The 7,003-nt window shown below is 36.6% G+C and overlaps 1 non-coding gene across 1 annotated transcript; it reads left to right on the top strand.

Annotated features, from left to right (window-relative positions):
• Nucleotides 1–5,646: 5,646 nt before the first annotated feature.
• On the top strand, nucleotides 5,647–5,809 carry LOC142441735 (U1 spliceosomal RNA). Its single transcript, XR_012783085.1, has one exon. It is a non-coding gene; the product is annotated as a U1 spliceosomal RNA (small nuclear RNA).
• Nucleotides 5,810–7,003: the final 1,194 nt, after the last annotated feature.

Below are 7,003 nucleotides of genomic sequence, written 5' to 3'. Positions count from 1 at the left end.
CCTTTTTTCCTTCCTATATTTTTAATGACCTTTTGTTTTCTTCATGTATGACATTCCGGATTTTCTTTCATAATTCATCAGGTGTTCTGTCGTTAGTGTTCAATATGTCACATCTGTTCTTGAGATGTTCTGGGCATTTAGGTGGGCTATACTCATAGTTGTATTATGACTTGTGGATTTGTTTTAATTTTCTTCAACCACAACCTGGACTTTCATATGAAGCATTTCTGGCCTGTTACACAGCTAGCCTCTGGCTTTAATTTAGCAACTGAAATTGTGCTTCTCCGTTGTTTTTTCCACTCAAAACTAAACCAAACCAAAGCCACCACCCCAGGTAGATTCCAAATAATATCATCTCCAGAGCACAGCATATAACGGCTCCTGTGGTTTGCACAGATTACAACACTTGGCGAATATAGAAGGCTTAATCTTTTTCCCTTGGAGAGGTGGGTGGTTTCAAACTGCTAACCTTGCCATTAGTATCCTAACACATAATTACTACACCAGTGCTGTCTCCTTACAGATGTAATCCATATGATTTCTGTGCATTCCTTCTAGAGAAGGCAATGTGAACAGCTACCATTTGTGTTGTTGATAAAGATATTTTATTTGCTCTATATGTCGCCGGTCTTGAAAAATCCTACATGATATCTCCAGTTTTATTTCTATCACCAAGATCATATTTTCCAGCTACTATTCTTTAATCTTTGTTTCCAACAGTCGGTAATTATCAATGCATCGTGATTGTAGGTTTGGTCAATCTCTGACTGAAGACATTAGTAAAGCTCAGTAATTTCTGTATCAGTACATTTAATGGTTGGTACATATATTTGAATAGTAGTTGTATTAATTGGATTTCCTTAAGGCAGATAGATATAATCCTATTACAGTCAGCATTACATTTCAAGATTCGCCTTGCAGTATACTTTTTTATGGTGAATATAATCTCATTCCTCTTGATAATGTCATTGCCAGGACAGTAAATCATATGTATTTGTAATTCAAAATAAATACCACCACAAGCTTCTCCTATAGATATGTCTATTGTTTAACTAAGAATTGAACAGTGGGGGTGAGTTGATGCCCAGACATAAAGGATGTCTAAGGGCTTTAATTTCATAGTTTCAGGATTTTTTTTCTAACCAGGGAGCTTGGTCTTTGTAATATAATTTTGAATTATATTTTACATATTTATCCCATATATCAAGTACCTCCAGTGGTAATTATATAATTGTTTGACAATTTGAGAGGATTAAATGTGAAGCGATGGAATCTAGCCTGTCAATCAGGTCATAGCTAATGAGGCCTCTTTGTGGGCATGGCCTTCTCCTAAGGATTCTGGGAACCCCTGTATTCCTCCTTGGACACTGCTGACTCCCTGGGAGACATTGCATCTGACAAGACACATGGAGCTACACTAGTGCCCTCAGCTGGAGGAACTACATGGAGACCCCTGCCAGTGTTGAGAAGCTTACAATGCCACAGGATACACAAGACTTCACTATGGCATACAACTCAATGTGAAGAAAACTCTCACAACTACACCAATAGACAACATCATGATAAATTGGTAAATGGAGAAAAAGAATGACCTCAAGAGGTTCATTTTGCCTGGATCCCTAATCAGTGCTCATGGAAGCAGCAGTCAAGAAATCAGACAGCATGTTCCATTGGGCATATAAACCTGCTGTGGGAGTCCTCTTTAAAGTGTTGAGAAGTCATTGTGCATATTAAGACCTGCCTGACTCAATGCATGACACTTTCAATCGCATCTTATCCATATGATAAACCGAAAATCAAATGCTCTTCCTCCAGTTGATGCTGAAACATAGTGATCCTGTAGGACAGTGTAGAACTGCCCCCTTTGAGTTTCTGAGTCTATAATGCTTTACAGGAGTAGAAAGCACTATCTCTTTCCCATGAAGTGGCTGGTGGTTTACATCTGTGGACCTGTGGATCACAGCTCAAAGCGTAGCCACTGCTCCTCTAGAGTTCCTATGCATATGACAGTTGGACATAAATAAGAAATCGGAAAAGAATTCAAAGCATTTGAATTTTGGTGCTGGTGAAGAATATGGAAAGTGCCATGAACTACCAAATAACAAGCAAATCACTCTTGGAAGATCGAAATCCAGTGCCCCTTAGGTGTGAGTGTGACAATACTTTGTATCACATATTTTGAGCATGTTTGCAGTAGAGCACCCTGTCCCCCATCCCATAAAACAACAACAACACTGAAATCACACTGTCAAAGAGTGATCCCAACTCATAATGGTCGATAAACCAGGGTAAATTAGCACCTGTGGGTTCCTGAGATTGTAATTCTTTATAGGAGGAGAAAACTTGTTTTTTCTCTGACAGAGTGAACCATTGTTTTAAGCCACTGACCTCTTAGCTAACTAACTGCCCAATGTGTAAACACAACGCCACCAGGAGACTAGTTCCTGAAAAAAGACATCCTTCTTGTAAAGTAGAAGGTCATTGAAAAAGAGGTAGACCCTTGATTAAATGGATTGATACAGTGGCTGCACCAATTGACTCCAACATAACAATTACAAGGATGTTTCAGGACTGGGCAGTGTTTCTTTTTGCTGTATATAGTGTTGTTATATGTCGGAATAGACTTAATGGGTGTTGGCAATAACAACAGCATCTGTTTTAGGTTGATTAACTAGAACAGCAAAATCAAGGAAATGTGTCTATGTATGTATACCACAAGTAAACAAACACAAACACTTCTCACTGTCATTGAGTCCATTTTGACAAAAGAAAAAATATCCTATAGGACAAAGTAGAACTGTCTGTGGGTTTCCACACTGTAAATCCTAAAGGTACTAGAAAGTCTCATCTATCTCCTGTGGAGTGGCTGATGGTTTCCAACTGCTGACCTTGAAGTTTTCAGCCCAATGTTTAGCCCACTTTGCCACCAGAGCTCCTTTGCATATATACAGAGAGGTTTGTACAATGGTGATGGATAAACAGTTGTAGAGGCAGCCAAGTTCCCACTCCCTTGGTCAGGTGTTCAACTGAGTTTCTCTTGACAAACAGATGCATGGGTTACAAGATCAAGACTATTGGGGAAGGTATGTTAGGCAAATTTCTCTAGAGAAACAAAACCAGGATATATATATATATATATATATATATATATATATATATATATATATATATATATATATATATATGCATGTGTGTGGATAGGTTTATACAGCAAGAAGGAATATAACAGCTAATTAATCCACAGCAGTACAGAGGGCTCAGTTCAACTAATTTTTTGGAAGAGTTAATATACTGGAAGTCCTTCAATTCACAGAAGGGGCTTCTTCAGTCCAAGGTCAAGGAGTCAGACAGTGGAGTCTTCTCTCCGAAAAAACAGGCCAAGTCTGACTGCAGGCAGCATACAGCAGAGTGGGTGAGCCACAGTCAGTGACAGTCAGAATCAGGGGAACTTAGCAAAGCAGGCTCAGATGGCATATGGAACTCAAACAATGCAAGGCACTGGATCCACTAGCCTAAAGCACAAGTGATGTATGATGTATGCAGCAGCAGAATGGTGAAGCAGGTCTGTCAGTAGCCTCAAGCACTAGCAACAAGATCCATGGGTTTGCTTGGCCAACAGGTAGTGTAGTACATAGGTTGAGGCAGACATCTAGCTAAAGCAGCAGCATTCTTGTCCTATCACCAGAGAGCATGAGACACAGGAGTGAGCTTTGCAAAGCCATTTATCAGAAGCTTTGCCTTGTAATCAAACTGTGACCTTATTAATCTTTCCTCATGTGCTTCTCAAGGCCACGTTGACACAATAAACCTATCTCATAAGGTGAGAGGTTTCTGGCTACAGAGATAACTAGGACCAAAGTTGGCATACTACTGATGATTCCCACGATTGGCAGGTCAATCAGCTAACTTTGCTGCAGAGGCAAATATATTCAGTTAGGAAGAAAATGTCAAGCTGTTATCTCAGTCTAGTTTGCAACAAATCCTTAACCATCGCATATTCCCCTTTTGTAATGCTGTTATCATGAAAGGGTATTTTATTTTGGAAAGTACTTTCTCTGAGATTTATTAGATGATCATCTGTTTTTTTCATTTTTCAGTTTACCAAATTATTGTATTACATGTATTGCTTCCAGATAGTTCACTGAAAATGCAGTCTTGGAATAAGTCTACTTGTTCATATGCAAAGGGGCTACTAAAAGTTTCTTGAAAAATTCCATTATATTTTAATTTAATTGCTCTGTGAACATTTTAAAGAAACCCTCTCATAAATTTATTTTATATAATCCTAAATTTTATTTGTAAATATTGCACTGATAAATTTTTGTTACATATTTTTCTTTCTTTGCTGCTATTTTAAATTCAAATATATCTGAGAAATTAATGTACAGGTGTGCAATGCCTTAAAAGTGATGAGTCTTCCGGCATTATTATAATATGCCCACTTTTGCATTGTGGTTATGACATCCTAACTTCTCAATTAAAGTTTGTAAATAGCTACATCTGACACTGAAGTATATTGAAATGTAAATGAGTCAGGGTATAATATCAAGCTCTTACTATAACTAATCATTAATGCTCAATAGTGTTTTATGTTGAAGGGGAAAAAAGTCGACTGTTATTGAATGGAAACTAGAAACACGATTATATCTTGAAAATAATCGCAGTAAATGGTTCATTTGCTTTCTTTCCATTTGCAGAATTGTAATAAAAATGCCAACTAGATTGATTTTTAGGCAAGCAGTACATTGCCGTAAAGTTAAGATTACTAGAAGTGATGCATTAATACACAGCAGTCGCCTTTGTGTCTACTTTTCTACTTCAATTTTAAGAGTCCTTGGGTATTTTAATTTTATTTATAGATATTATTTAGCTTCCAATTCAAGGAGTGCTTTCCTATCCATGAAATAAATGTGAACATTTCCACATTGTTAGTTTCCTTTTCATGACGCTTTCTTAGGTTTTAATCGTAATGTTCCCAGAGCTACAGATCCACACACATACACACACATACACACATACACACATACACACATACACACACATACACACATACACACATACACACATACACACACATACACACATACACACATACACACATACACACATACACACATACACACATACACACATACACACACATACACACATACACACATACACACATACACACACATACACACATACACACATACACACATACACACACATACACACATACACACATACACACATACACACACATACACACATACACACACACACACATACACACATACACACATACACACACATACACACACATACACACATACACACACAATGCAACATTTGAAAGAAATTACAGTCCAGTAGATCATGGAAAATACACAACGCCTTCCCATTTACACATGATTAGGCTGCTGTAGCATCAGCTGCATAGGATTTAGCACAACATATGGTGTTGATTATTTCTCTTTGTTAATGAAAGTTCGACTTATAAATCCCTTGCAACAAACTAGTGATGAAATGAGTAGCAAAATTATAACACATATTACATGATATTTTAAAATGCCAGCTTTTTCCCTTGTTAGCAAAAGTGTGGCAGACTTATACAGATACATTAAAAAGAAGAGGTAGGGAATAAAATAGAAAGAATAAATAAGAATACTTACCTGGCAGGGAGATACCATGATCATGAAGGTGGTTTTTCCAGGGCGAGGCTGACCCATTGCACTCCAGGTGTGCTGACCCCTGCAATTTCCCCAAATGTGGGAAACTCGACTATGGAATTTGTGGTACTAGGGGACTGTGTTCGCACTATCCCCTAAGAAAAAAAGAATGAATGAATGAATGAGTGAATGAGAAAAATAATTACAGAATTAAAAATAATTACAGAATTACAAGGTATAGTATTCATCTAAATTGTATTTTATAAAGTGATAAATCCATCTTATTGGTTGAATTAATTTTTAAAATGTAATTTGTAGAATTTCTAAAAATCTAAGAACAAGAAAAATGTAATAAGGTACTGTTTTTGTGTTTGTTTTAGGAGAAAATGAAAGTGCTATAGCGGCTAAAGAGAAAATATGCTATTTCAGAATTTCTGCAAACTATATAAGTCAGCTCTTTAAGAAACAAATTATATGCCAATTTTAAAAATAAAAAACATTGTTATCAATTATAATAAAATAACAAATGTTAAACACTTGATGTGCATATTATAGAAAATGCTTTGTGAAACTCATATTTCTTATTCATTGAATACTATTTTTATGTTCTATAATATTTATTCACTATAAATATTACCCATTGACTTTATGTAACTCCAATGCCTTTCCCTTTGTAAGAAATGTCTCATTAAGTTATATTCTGTAAGATTTTGAGGAGTGTTAGGTAGGGTCTAGGCGATTTTTCTATTTAGGAAAGATGCTATTTCAGTAGCCGTACATTCAAGAACTATCGATATCAATAGAAGTTATAACAAGAGGAAAATCCCTTCTTCAATTCTAATGTGACACTTTATTAGCTGCTGTCCAGCAGGCTATGACTCAATAGAAATCCTATGAATGAAAAAGAAAGAAACCCTGTTGGATCTTTCACCATCCTCCCCACTGTCATATCTGAGCCCGTTATTTCAGGCACTGTCAATCTACTTCCCTAAGGAGCTTACTCTTTTTTGCTAAACCTCCACTGTTTTTTGCTAAACCAATCATAACGGTCTTCTCCAAGCCCCGGTCTTCTCCAAGCCCCAATTTCTCCTGATAACATATCCAGAGTACCTGTAACTAAGATTATTCTTACTTTTGTGTAAGGAGAATTCTGGCTGAATATCTTTCAACATAGATTCATTTGTTCTTCTGGCAGTTCAGTGTACTTTCAATATTCCCTTCCAAAAGCATAAATTAAATACATGGATTCTTCAGTTTTCCTTGTTCATTTAACCTGCATATGAAACTATGGAAAATGCCATGGCTTGGATAAAGGGAACATTAGACATCAAAATGATGTCTTTTCCTCTTTA

This window comes from Tenrec ecaudatus, chromosome 2 (genome assembly GCF_050624435.1).
Source record: "Tenrec ecaudatus isolate mTenEca1 chromosome 2, mTenEca1.hap1, whole genome shotgun sequence".
NCBI lineage: Eukaryota > Metazoa > Chordata > Mammalia > Afrosoricida > Tenrecidae > Tenrec > Tenrec ecaudatus.
Note: the sequence above shows the minus strand (reverse complement) of the source record. Positions and strands in the feature narration are given on the sequence as shown.